This window comes from Carettochelys insculpta, chromosome 1 (genome assembly GCF_033958435.1).
Source record: "Carettochelys insculpta isolate YL-2023 chromosome 1, ASM3395843v1, whole genome shotgun sequence".
NCBI classification, from domain to species: domain Eukaryota; kingdom Metazoa; phylum Chordata; order Testudines; family Carettochelyidae; genus Carettochelys; species Carettochelys insculpta.
In genome coordinates this window covers 231,449,996-231,464,470 of record NC_134137.1, presented here as the reverse complement: position 1 = coordinate 231,464,470, position 14,475 = coordinate 231,449,996, and positions in this window count along the sequence as shown.

Sequence of the window (14,475 nt, the reverse complement as noted above, 5' to 3'; positions counted from 1 at the left end):
CCAGCCCTGGGCTCCCCTCACAGCTCTGCCAGTGCCGCTCAGTCCTGCCCTGCAGCCCCTCTGCTATTCCAGCCCTGGGCTCCCCACACAGCTCTGCCAGTGCCCCTCAGCCCTGCCCTGCAGCCCCTCTGCTATTCCAGCCCTGGGCTCCCCTCACAGCTCTGCCAGTGCCCCTCAGCCCTGCCCTGCAGCCCCTCTGCTATTCCAGCCCTGGGCTCCCCACACAGCTCTGCCAGTGCCCCTCAGTCCTGCCCTGCAGCCCCTCTGCTATTCCAGCCCTGGGCTCCCCACACAGCTCTGCCAGTGCCCCTCAGCCCTGCCCTGCAGCCCTTCTGCTATTCCAGCCCTGGGCTCCCCACACAGCTCTGCCAGTGCCCCTCAGCCCTGCCCTGCAGCCCCTCTGCTATTCCAGCCCTGGGCTCCCCTCACAGCTCTGCCAGTGCCCCTCAGCCCTGCCCTGCAGCCCCTCTGCTATTCCAGCCCTGGGCTCCCCTCACAGCTCCGCCAGTGCCCCTCAGCCCTGCCCTGCAGCCCCTCTGCTATTCCAGCCCTGGGCTCCCCTCACAGCTCTGCCAGTGCCCCTCAGCCCTGCCCTGCAGCCCCTCTGCTATTCCAGCCCTGGGCTCCCCACACAGCTCTGCCAGTGCCCCTCAGCCCTGCCCTGCAGCCCCTCTGCTATCCCAGCCCTGGGCTCCCCACACAGCTCTGCCAGTGCCCCTCAGCCCTGCCCTGCAGCCCCTCTGCTATTCCAGCCCTGGGCTCCCCTCACAGCTCTGCCAGTGCCCCTCAGCCCTGCCCTGCAGCCCCTCTGCTATTCCAGCCCTGGGCTCCCCTCACAGCTCTGCCAGTGCCGCTCAGCCCTGTCCTGCAGCCCTTCTCCTATTCCAGCCCTGGGCTCCCCACACAGCTCTGCCAGTGCCCCTCAGCCCTGCCCTGCAGCCCCTCTGCTATCCCAGCCCTGGGCTCCCCACACAGCTCTGCCAGTGCCCCTCAGCCCTGCCCTGCAGCCCCTCTGCTATTCCAGCCCTGGGCTCCCCTCACAGCTCTGCCAGTGCCCCTCAGCCCTGCCCTGCAGCCCCTCTGCTATTCCAGCCCTGGGCTCCCCTCACAGCTCTGCCAGTGCCGCTCAGCCCTGTCCTGCAGCCCTTCTCCTATTCCAGCCCTGGGCTCCCCACACAGCTCTGCCAGTGCCCCTCAGCCCTGCCCTGCAGCCCCTCTGCTATCCCAGCCCTGGGCTCCCCTCACAGCTCTGCCAGTGCCGCTCAGCCCTGCCCTGCAGCCCCTCTGCTATTCCAGCCCTGGGCTCCCCTCACAGCTCTGCCAGTCCAGTTCTCAGTCCCTCAGCTTCACCTCTCCCGCTGTGCATTTGCGACCTGAGGCCCTGCAGCTCCCCTCGCTCCGCCGACGTGCCGAGGCACTGAACTGGACCAGCCCCTCCTCCACGACTGGCCTGACGGGGCCCACACATGCCCCAGTCCGTGGGCGTCGAGCACACCCCAGCCCTGGCTCGGCGGCCCGTGGCCCTGGGTGGGGGGGGCAGTTAGGAAGCCGAGACCCGCCGTAATCTCAGGCGAGGGCATTTACTGGACGGGGAAGCCCCAGCCCCCCGCCGCACCCGCCGCCAGGCCGGCCCCTGGGCTGCAAACGCGCTGCCGGGGACGGCGCAGGGCCCTCGGCGGCTGGGTCCGAAGGCTCCCGCTGGCCGGTCCCTGCCTCACCGCCTGGCCGCCAGGGGTCCCCGGCCCAGCCCCCGCTCCCCCGCGCTGCGGCGGGAAGTTCAGCTGCCGGCCTGCGCCTCGGGGAGGGCCGGACCCGCAGGGTCCCCCCGCCCCCCGCCTCGGCCCCAGGGCTCCGGCCCGGGGGAGGCTCCGGAGCAGTTGCCATGGCTACCGCAGGGCGGCCCGGGGCAGGGGCAGGGCCGCTGCCTGGCGGGCGGGCGGGCAGCAGAGCCAGGAGGCCGCCCCGGCGCCCCGCTGGCGGCTGCGGCCGGCGGGACCCATCTTACCTCTCGCCGGCGCTGCCATGGCGACCGGAGCATCTCGGCCGCGGGGCGCGAGCGGCTCCCGCCTCGGCCTCCGCGGCCCCCGCTCGGGCCCCGCAGCCGCCGGTGGCCGGCAGGCAGCGAGCGAGCGAGCGGTCGGCGCCGGGAGGCGGGGAGCGGGGCGCGGGGCGCAGGCCGGCTCGGCGGCGCTCGGCAGCGAGGGGGCGGGCGGCGGGGCGCGGAGAGGAGCGGCTCGGGCTCAATGGCTGCATCGATCGGCTCCGGAGCGTGTGCGAGAGACAGCGGGAGTCCCTCCCCCGGCGGGGGCCGCTCGGCCGGGCCGGGGCGGGCGGGCGGGAGGGAGAGGGCGGAGAGCGCGGGGCGCCCGCCGGGGCGGGGCGGGGCGCGGCGCGGGTGTGCTCGGGGTGTGCGCACAGGTGTGCGGGGACGGGGGCGGGGGCGCGTTGGGGGGTGGCGCAGCTAGAGAGCCCGGCCCGGCCCGGCCCGGCCCTGCTTCGGGGGCTGGATCGGGGCACGGCTCAGCTGCGGGGGTAGCTCAGGACAGGCCGGGCTCGGGGCTCGCTCCGTTGCGGGTACCGCTGTCAGCGGCAGGTGCTTTCCTAGGTGCGGACCAGCACCCCGGGCTGGCTGGCTCGCTCCGCTCGCTCCCTCCCCGGGACAGACGTGGAGAGCGAGTTGGACAGGGACTGGGTAAAGGCGGGGGCGCCCTTGCTCCCCAAGAGACTGAGTTGTGGGGAGCGAGCCGGGGTATCAGGTGGCGTCAGAAATGGGGACTCAGGGGCTGAAGTTACACGTGGCCTTGCAGGGGCTGGTGACTACAGACAGGTTTCTGCCTGAGACTGGACCTCCAAGAGCTGCCTGCGAGGGGCCAGGCGCTGAGCTCTGACTTTGTTGGATGCTGGGGTCAGTCAGCTGCTCTGGAGCCTTTCCCCACCATCATCCCGTAGTCTGGTGCCAGGCCAGGGGTATAGAGAAGACTGAAATGGAGAATATCACCTCTTAGGCCAGATGCACAAAGCTCCAGCCTCTATTAAACCCAGCAGGGCTATAAGGTTTTCCTGTGACAATGAGGAGGGAGGCGGGAGTGTTCAATGTAAGGGAGGGCCCCCTGCTGAGGTAGTTGCACCGTTCTGAGACACCAGCAGCTCTGTTGGAATTATTTTTTATGCAGAGTATTACCATGACATTCATGTAACCAAAACATTCTTTAATTATTAAATCCAGTGATTGAACTGTGTGAACACAATTCCTCCACCAGTGCTTCAATAACCTAAATAATAAGGAATTCACTACATCCAAAAAGCAACAAAACATTGGTAAGTCTTTGAATGAGAGACTTTTAAATAGACTAAAGCAAGAGGAACATTAGTCAGCTCCAACTTGGTCAGGCATCTAGTAGCAATTAATTGCGTAAGAGTTTGTTTTTTAAACCTTTTAGCAAACAAGTAACATTATTGCCCACTAAGGCCAGGTAAAGAAGTTTCTTAGATAACCAGTTATTTACTACACCTGGTACCCAGCTAACCATGTTTTATTTCTCTTACTTTACCTCAGACCGTAAACAAGATACTACTGGTATTTTGAAGGTTCTCTGCAAGTTTTAACACAGCTCTTATTTCTCACAATCTCATACTTTTGGGTTCTGTGCTTTGAGTCTCTTTCCTCATACTATTGTCACAACTCAGTTTAAAACCATGCTTCACTCAGGTCATATGAGGTTCTGTAGTCCTACATCCTCCTTGCATCTGGGCTAAGAATAGGATGGAAGTCAATGGTGCAAGATACATAGAGATCCTGTGGTCTCCCAACTGTGCTGTGCTCACTGAAAATGCAGTGCTCATGCCTGATACAGTCTCAAGAGGACAGGGACCAAGAGATTTTGTTTGGCTCCACTGCCTGGGGAGTTGTGGAGGACCATATCCATCCATCTGTTGTGCTGTGGAACCTTGTGGCTCTTGGTATTGTGGATTGATGGAACAGAGCAATGCTAGAGGGTAGGCGGGGGTGGTAATTTCATAAGAACTGAAGAGATCCGCTCTCAATCAAGACATTTTTTGCATCTCATTAGTGGCTGGGAATGTGGCCCATTTCAGAGGATGTGAGCAGAAATAGGACAATATCAGGATAAAATGGCTTCATATCAGGCAGAGAAAGAGAGAGAGAGATGAGCAGAGATACAGTCTCACTTCATTCCTAACTGTTGCTCCAAAGAGTCTGTCCTGACTCCTGGCTTGATGTCATCCTTTCTCAGTTGGCATGGGCACAAGGGGTGTGCGAGGGGCATTCCCAAAATGTGAGAGCAATCAGAAGGCCACTAGGCTCTGATTAGTCCTGGGGTGTAAGGATTGCCTGACTGGATCAGCTCAGAGTGGTCTGTCTAGTCCAATAGCCTGTCTCTGACAATGATCTGTAGCAGATGCTTCAGAGGAATAGTCAATCAACCCTCTGGTGGACAGTATGTGGAATAACCTGCCCCAGGAGTAATTTTTCCTAGTTGCTGTCACTTAGTGGTTGGTTTATGCCTTGAATTAGAAGGATTTGTATCCAGAGCTGCCAACGTATGTGCAGAGCTGTTTGTGACATTTTATACAAATTCTTTGATGAGGCAATTTGCATAATTTCAAATAATTTGCATATAATCATGCACTTCATCTTAAAAATATGTGGGTGCTTAGTGCTGGTGAAAGGTGTTGGCTTGACTGTACTGCTGAACGAAAGCCTGGGTTTATCTCCAGGATAGCAGCAGCAGGGGAAGCTGCCCACCCACACTGCCCTGCCAGTCTTCCTCAACCCTCATCTGGTTTAACTTTCTTTAGGGGTAACGAGTAATTCATGGTCCATGCAACTTTTGCCTGTGGTGCTGTGCCTGCTAATCAGTGCAAAGCTTAGTGTGAGGAGAGCTGGGCAAGGGAAGGTCGTGCTGTTTCATGGAGGAGCCTGAGATTTCCAAGTATGGTTTTGTTCCCGTTTGGAATGGAACCACACAGTTTTAAAATTCTCTTTGAAAGGAAAGGGAGCTCTAGCTCCAGGACAGTGTGTCTGGCGGGCTGCCCTGGAATCCTGAGCTCTGGCGCAGCCTACCGGCTGAGTGCCAAGGAGCTGGACAGGTGAGCTGGCAGGATAGAGGCAGGTTTCTGATGGCTCCTGGCTGACAGGCCGGAACCCCTGACCTCGATTCCAAAGGAGCATGGCTGAAATTGAATCCTCTCCAGAGAATGACAAATAAAAATCATCACCTTTTCTCCAAGCAGCTCTAGCTGAGTTTGTAACAGGAGAGTTGGAAGCCAGCTCCCCCAAACTCATCTGCTAGAGTGGCCACCAAACAGGTGTTAGAAGCAATTAATCTCCACTGAGCTGGGCTCCATCCAAGTTGACGATTTAGAGCTATGGTGGCAGATCAAGGTAATCTGACTGAAGGCTGCAAGACACTTCACTGACATTGACCACAGGCACCAGGGGCAGCCAGCACATCCCTGTGGCCCCTTTGCCCGCAGGCACTGCCCCCACAGTTCCTATGGGCCAGGAATGGCAAACTGCAACCCATAATCAGATTACCCCAATGGGCTGCACATGACGCATGTGCCACAAGTAGCCCAGTACAGTAAACCATTGGCAGACTTTGGAAATAATGGACGCTGTCTGTCAGCCCCGCTGCTCCCATGCTCAATAAATGCCGGAGACTCATTACAGCCGCCACTAGGGCTGGAGGAGCTGCCAGAGTAGCTGGGGCTGGAGGGGCCACAGGGCCAGAGGAGCCAGAGGGGGCTGCGGTGGGGCACAGGAGCTCTCCTCCCCCAGCCCCATGTGCGTGGAGCATGTCGGCAGCCAGCCGCTGTGGCCTGGCATGGCGCTGAGCGGCAGCCGTGGGATCGGAGGCTGCTGCCCACTGGCAGGCAGGGGGGGGCCACGCTCTTCCTTCGCGCGGACGGCTCAGAGCCGGGGGCTGGAGGAGCCGCAGTGCTGAGAGCGGCAGGAGGTGGGAGGAGCCAGGCCGGCTCCTGGTAATTGGGAGAGGGAGAAGGAGGTGCCAGGGGAAGAATGGGGCAGGAGGGGGAAAGGGAAAGGCGGGGCCAAGGACAGGAGTGAGTGATGGGCTGGGGAGGTCAGTGCACCATCATACACTATAACCATTCCGATATAACAGACTTTTGGCATTAATGGACACCCCTTCCCCCCATTAGTCTGTTAAATCGAGGGTTTACTGTACTGATTTAAAGACAAAAGGCCTGTAGCTCATTGGCAATGCCTGGAGACATCTGTTCCTCCAATTAGTGTTCATGTTACACTCTCAGGAATAGAGCTTGATTTCTGGGAAAATGAGCAGTTTAATTCTGACTTTTTGGGAGCTGACACACACAGAATCTTCTGTTCTCTGGACACAGCGTATGTCTGCACAGGAATAAAAACTTGTGGATTTCTGAGTCAGGGCAGCTGACTCAGGCTTGCAGGTCTGAGGCTCAGGGCTAAAGATTGTATGGAAGATGTTCAGCCTGAGATTGGAGCCCAAGCTCTGAGACCTTTCCTGCTTGCAGGATCTCAGAGCCTGGGTTGCAGATAGAGCCTGAATATTTTTATAGTCCTGCGACTCAAGCCGTGTGAGCCTGAGTGAGCTGGCCTGGCCATGGCTTTGCCACGGCTTTTGTACCACGGTGTAAAGGTACCTACAGGCGAAACCTACAGTGCTCTCAAGTGCCTTCAAACGTGCTACAATGAAATGCCTCACCCTGCTCTGAAGAGATGATTCCTATTAACAGCAATACAAATATTACAAATACAACAAATATTGATGCAATGTCCATATTCCCCTATAAAGATAACTTTTTGCTAAATAAATATAATTTGCAGTAATTATCCAGGGCTTTCACTCTATCTTGAGAGAGTCATAGCTATAGCTATTTTTAGTATGCCACAAGTCATATGTAGACATTGAGGCCATAATCCTTCAATCAGCAGCACAACTATCAGCCACGTATCAGCTGGTACAAAACTAATGGCCATGGCTGAGAAATTTGTTCCAATCCAAGACCCAGCACTTGCCTTGGGATTTAAAGCGGCTCACTTCCTCATGGTGAACAGGAAGAACAGCAAGAAAAGAGGGAGTAGAGAGCTTTACTTGAACAACTGATAATGGATGCAGGATATTAATTTCTTTCTGGAGCAGGTCACACACATTCCCTGCAACACACACTCTGCCAGTGGATTGCACAACTATTGTGAGTCAGCACTGGGATGCTGAATATCAGAGTTCTCTTCCTTTCTCTGTGCGCAGAGTGTAATGGTTAGAGACAGCATGGACAGGCACCAGATTGGCATGGTACTTCTGAAAGGCCTTATGGCTGCAATGTGAGCCTTCCATATTAGATATTACAAGGCTATTCCAAATTCTGTCTGAAGTGATTGAGTGAAGCCACTCATTTCTCTCATCTGGAAAAAAATGAATGAATGAATAGTTGCATAAGGTAAGAGGCCTCAAGGCCTTGATTAATATGTGTTGTTATGACCTGCACAGAAGTACTAACAGTGGAAGAATAGTGACAGAGAGACAGCCATGTTAGTCTGTATTCTACCAAAACCAAAAAAGCAGTCATGTAGCACTTTAAAGACTAACAAAATAATTTATTAGGTGAGGAGCTTTCGTGGGACAGACCCACTTCTTCAGATCACACCCATACCAGAACAGACTCAATATATAAAGCACAGAGGCCCAAAAATTGTTATCAAGGTTGGCAAATCAGAAGAGCAGAGGGACAGCAGGTGGGGAGGGGGGAATAAAGAGACTAGAAGAATTCCACAGAGGCATTAACAATCTGCACCCCACCATCAATTTATCCCTTGACCACTCCACATGAGAGATAGATACATTTCCTGGCTACTACAGTACAAATCACTGATGGCCTGATCAATACCACCCTCTGCCAGAAACCCACTGACTGCTACACTTACCTACATGCTTCTAGCTTCCATTCTGCACACACAACACAATCCATCGTTTACAGTCAAGCCCTGGTCTGATCCTACTGACAGAGGCCAAAAACTAGAAGATCTCTACCAAACATTCATAAACTTGAATTACCCACTGGAAGAAGTAGAAAACAAAACAACACGGCCAGATGAATACCCAGAAACCAACTACTCCAAGATGGGCCCAAAAAAGCCAATAACAGAACACCACTTGTCATTACCTACAGGCCCCAACTCAAACCACTGCAACACATCATTAAAGACCTATCCTAAATCATGATGCCCCACACCAGCAGGCCCTAGGTGACAGGCCTGTTCTCTCCTATAGACAACCTCCCAAACTTATGAGGATTCTCACTAGCAACCACAGGCTATACCACAACACTGCTAATCCTGGAATTTTTCCTTCCAACAAGCCCGTTCCCAACTTTGTCCACATGTCTATTCTGGAGATACCATCACTGGACCTAACCACATTAAGCATAGAATCACAGGCACAGTCTCCTGTTCCTCAACGAACATCATATATGCCATCAACTGCCAACAATGCCCACACACCGTGTATGTAGGACAGGCTGCAAACACTCTTCAACAAAGAATGAATGGCCATAGAACAGACATCAAAAAACTTCAAATACACAAACCTGTCAGCCAGCACTTGGATGGAGTGGGCCATTCTGTTAAAGACCTGAAAGTTTGTGTTCTTCTGAAAATGGATTCTAGCAACCGTCTACAGAGGGAATGCTCAGAACTAACGTTCATATTCAAATTTGACACATTAACACATGGTTTGAACACGGACAGCAATTACCTGACTCATTATAAGGACTCTTTTACATACTTTAATGTTTTATCTAACTCTTCACTCCCCCCACCTCACCCCACCCCCAGCCCCACCGTCCCTCTGCTCTTCTGATTTGCCAATCTTGATAACAATTTTTTGACCTCTGTGCTTTATATATTGAGTCTGTTCTGGCAGGGCTGTAGATCTGAAGAAGTGGGTCTGTCCCACGAAAGTTCATCACCTAATAAATTATTTTGTTAGTCTTTAAAGTGCTACATGACTGCTTTTTTGTTTTAACTGTAAGAGTTAGGATTAAAACTTGCATTTGCTTGGTTACAGCAACACACATGTTTTCTTAGGCAACTGGGTACCTATGAAAGAAAGATTTCTTCTTCTCTTTCTCCTTCTCATATTATGTGTGTGACATTTCCCTTGAGACAGGGGAATGTATGACAGTCCTGCCAAATGCGTGAGTGTTCATGACATGCGGCAGAGCTGTACTTCCCTCCTGCTTTTGTCATGTTTTAATGTAACGATGGGAATGCTCTCATGCTTTTCTGAATCTCAGTAGCTCTTAGTTCTGTCCTGTAATATCCTGGGACAGGGATTTTTAGTAATTTTCAATGTGTTCTGCCTTTCAGTTAATCAAACAGCCGCAGTTCCTGTATTAGAGGATAGACTTTGATTTACCTTCTCTTCTTATCCATTATTTAGCATTCATCTTGTCTCTATACTGAATGAGTCTTTTCCCTGCTTGAATGCAGTTATTGTAGCAGAGAGGCAGAGAGAGGTCAGATTATTCCTTGCAGTGTGCATTGCCTTATATTTGTGAGTCCAGAATTCTGCTCGCCATCTGGTCACCCTACTGCTGAGGCATGCTCTACCTCTGCCACCAGATCTTGCCCCCCAGTTCTCTTGTCCATCACATCTTGAGGACCTCTAGAACTTAACACCTCCAGGCTCTGCTAAGCTGGTACAAAGCTAACAGTCATGGCTGAGAAATTTGTTCCAATCTAAGATCCAGCGCTTGCCTTGGGATTTAAAGCAGATCACTTCCTCGTGGTGAACAGGGGGGACAGCAGAAAAGAGGGAGTAGCGAGCTCTAGAGAGAGGCCTGTCTGGGGCAGACCTGCACTGGCAATCCTACAGACAAGGGCAGAGAGCTCTGGAGCAGAGATTCCTTGAAAATATATTCCCAAAGGATATTTGGAGGTGCTCAGAATGCCAGGCTCCTACACCCCTATAGTGGGATGCTTAGAGGTCCAGAGAAGAGACATTGGTAATGATAAGTGCAAAGCTCTGGGGAGCCTGGTTCCTCTCCCTCTGCTTGGGCGCTGCTAACAAACCAGGGGAACAGAGGTGCTGGAGCTAACAGTGGAAGCTTGTGTGGCAGAGACAGCCCAGCTGTTCCAGAGTCCCACAATCCCAGGGAGAGTTTGGAGGCAAGCACACACACAACCTGGAGCTTTCCCTAGCAGAACCCATACGGCACACATGCCCCACGACAGGTGCAAACTTTAAGGAAATAGCCAGTCAGAACTCCCTGCCTTATGCACTGGAGTCCACCACCACTGTGGAGGCCAGACCAGGGCAGCAGCAGGCTGCTCCTCCATGACTGCTGAACTGGCTGATGAGCTGGTGAAGTAGAAACAAAGAGCTGGAAACAGATTTTTTCTCTGTGAGATAGAGAACAATGAAAAGAGGTGCCAGGTGCCACCCCTCAGACCTCAGGAATGTAGGGAGAAATTAACAAGACTGGAGACGCTGGTGAGGAACAGGAGCATTGCCCTGCACAGCCCTTAGGCAGGCTGAATCATGCTGGGCAACTGAGCAGATTGAGTCTGACAGTCTCCACCCAAATTACAGCCGCATGCTGCTTAGCCGAGAGACAGAAATAGACTGGGATGCGGAAGGGACTCAGAGAGATGTGGCCGTGAGCTGGGGTTATTCTGGCACACATATTTCTAGCTCAGCAGGGCAGCGTAGTCACAGAACGCACAGCACTGTCAATGCCCGAAAGCCCCTCCATGGTTTTCCAGTTCTATCCATGTTGCCTTCTGCAAGATGTAGGCTGGGCCCTGGGGCTTGACCCAGCCACAGGAGGAAGGAATACGTGTGTGTTTATGGAAATCCTGTTTCATCACTACAGCCCAGGAGCGGCATCAATAACAGAGATCTGAACAATTATGGAAAGCCGATGTTACTCATCTAGCTTTTTTCAAAACCGTTGCCTTTTGTGGTCATGTGCCACCAGGCTGTTGTAATTGTTTTGTCATTCCGGCTACTGTTGTGCCTTGTTCATTTGGGTCCTTCGGTGCAATTTCCTATTAATGTGGTTTCATTTTGCTGTTATTCCCATTTTTCAGTGTTGTGTTATCAGTGTGGTTGTATCATTCTGTACGACTGTTCATAAATTGTACTTGAGCATTGCGTGTAGCAGATTTGCATATTTTTGTTGTTATTGCTATGTTTGTGATTGTGAACTATTGCAGAGGTCGATTAACTTATTACACACAACTATTCTGCCATTGTCTGTCAGTTTGTTTGATTTTTATTGTGGTTGTTTTAAACGTTGTGCATTGATTTGTTTTCAATTCACTGTAGCTGTATCATGTGTGTTGGTGTAATAGTATGTGTAGTAATGCTTGTATTTAATGCTGTGGTTGTTTAAGAACACGATTATGATTGTTAAAGTTGTAGCCATATTTTCATTTTAATGAGAGTAAAAATCTTGTATAAAATCTGTGTTTGTAGTTAGAGGAATAATTTCAAATGTGAGAACTGCTGAATTTTCTATTGAACCTTGAAAGGGAGCAATAACCCAACATGAGATCAGAAGGAGGTCATTTTAATCATTTCAGAAAAGCACTATTTGACCAGGAATGCCCAGTGTCTACCTCAAAAAATGTTTTTATAACATACCAGAGCATCTGATATTTGAAGTTAAGTGCATTTGAGTTGGTTTTGAGTAATTAAATATGTTAAAAATTACAGCATGTTTTGTATGAATACAGAGGAAAGATGCTCTAATGACTGGGGAGGTAGCCAGAAGTTTGGTTGATATGGGTTCACTTCTTTAATCTGCCACATATTTCCTGAATGACCTTGGATGAATCACTTAGGAAAAAAAATTCAGAATGATTCAGGGTACATCTACAGTGGAAATAAATAACTTCTGTGAACTAATTAGGATAAATTATGTTCCAAGTAATAGAATTTATTCTGGAACAAGATCAATGGAAAGAAAAATCTGTGCAGTTTTAAAGCAAATACAGAGCGAGAGAGAGGAGATATCACTTTCGGGTGGTTTTGCCCTTCACTTTTATAGTTCATTCACCATTTGACATGCATTTACCTGAGGGTCACCCCTAGATAAACTTCACTAGCTCCGTGAAAGTGAAATCAAGGAGTGCTGATGAAAGAAAAACCTATGCTGTGGTTTGTGAAAATTCAGAGCTATTTGTTCCCGTACCCTTTCCTTGCCAAAGCATGGACACTTATTAAGCGATTGCCCATTAGCTCTGATGACACCTGGCTAGAGTCCTCAGCTGTGTGCGTTGTCTTTGAGGAAGAGGTTTATCCACTCCATGAACTTGTCTGGTAAACACATTAGTCATGATTTCAGCTTGTATCTATAACATTACGTATAATATTGCTACACGTCTCACTGTATTATTGACCAGCAAGTTGTTAGTTTTCAGTGATGCTGCACCAGGCATATTTTGTACAAAGATGATTACAAAAGGGGGTAGGGTATAAATGCAGGGGTGCATTCTGTCATGCAGGCCCACCTGGTCCACCCTTTTATAAGAAGAAAGGAGGAGCTGTAATGTTGTACTTGCCCCTAGTAGCCCCATGGTTAGGTGTTCTCCCACAGCACATAAGCCATATGAGTTCAGATTCCCTTGCTACCTGCTGGGGTTCCTATTTCACGGCTGAGGTGTGCTGAGGGAGAAATCTAGCCTTGTGCAGCTGCTCCACTTGATGTAAAATATTCAGGTATTGCCAGAGAGAGAGTGATTTCTCTGGGGTGAACTTTTCCAAACTGACTAAGCATACATCTACACCGAAGGGAAAAAAAAAATAGACTGTGGCAGTGTGTCTCACAGCTCAGGTCAACTGACTCAGGCTCATGGGATTTGCACTTATGAGCTAAAAAGAGTGGTGTGGTTATTTAGGTTCAGGCTGGTGCCTGGGCTCTGCCAGCTTCCCCCTCACCAGGTTTCAGAGCCCCAGCTTGAGCCCTAGCTCAGTAGTGACATGGCTACATCTAGCCCCACAGACCAGCCTGAGTCAGCTGATCTAGGCTCCAAATCTCACCGTTGTGGGTGTTTTTGTTCAGTGAAGACATATCCGAAATGGCCATGGCTCATGCAGCACTCTGCTGGTAAAAACTTGGTACTGAGGGGACTTTGATAGGGAAAATAGGCATCTAGGAAGTGTAGTGGGGGGTGATCTAGTGGCAGAATGGGAGTGTGAGGAGCTAACATCAGGACCTGGGCACACAGAGTGGCCGATAAGCTCCCTCGTGACTGTCTCCTAGCTACTTTTGTCTAATTTGCCCAAGTCTCTGTGTCTCAAGTCTTCCATGTGTAAAATGGTGCTAATAGCAGCGCCCTGCCTCACGGGGGTGCCATGAGCAGGAATGCGTCTGCGGGACTTGGATGCTAGTGCAATGGGCATGAGATACATGCCATGGAAGGCTAAAGCAGTTATCAAGTTCTTCCGGTGTCTGCACGGCACATCACAGGGGAGTTCCGGTGGCAGCGTGTCGCTGATTGCGTGCTAGGGGGCATGGGTACTGATGCGCACTTAGGAGCTATGCAAAAAATACCAGAGGGTTCAGTGTGCTGCTCATTACAACACTGCCGGGGATCCGTGCTGCAGCTTGTGATGAACCCACTTCCCCATCCTATATGGAAAATGAGTTAGGAATATAAATAAACAAAACTCAGAACTGCTTTGGAGAAAATACCCCGTGTAACCTCTCACCTTTAATGTTATACTTCGCTGGATCTGTGTATCCTATTTTGTGTTCATGTATTGTTTTTGTGTTTGAAGTTATGAGTGTTGTCTATGTATTTGCCTCAGGGACTGGGCTGAGTAACAACAAGGGAAAGACCAAGACAATGAGGATCAGCCAGTCCAACAACAACCCCATCACGCTGGGAAGGGATGACCTGGCAGATGTGGAGCAGTTCACCTACCTGAGGGCGCATTATGGGCAGAGATGGGGGAACAGACAAGGATATCAATGCCAGGATAGGGAAAGCAACAGCTGCAGTCAAGACTTTTTGTCCCATATGGAGTTCACAAATAATATCTGTGAAGATGAAACTGTGGAGCTTCAGCACAAATGTGAGGAGTGTGTTCTTGTGTGGATGTGAGACCTGGTGTTCTAAAAAATCTTCAAATCACAAATTTCAGACATTCCTAAACAGATGCCTGAGGTACCGCTTTGGCATCAAATGGCAAAATTATGTCACAAATGAGAAACTTTGGAACAGAGCAGGACAAGGATCACTTAACATTCAAATCAAGAGAAGAAGTGGGGAAGGCCAGGCCACACTCTTAGAAAACCATCATCCAGCATAGTCCGTCAAGCTTTCACATGGAACCCACAAAAAAAAAAAAAAACCCTGCAAAAGACAAAGACCTCGGACAACATGGAAAAGATCCACTGAGACTGAAGGACAACAAATGGGATACTCCCAAGGTTAGCTAGAAG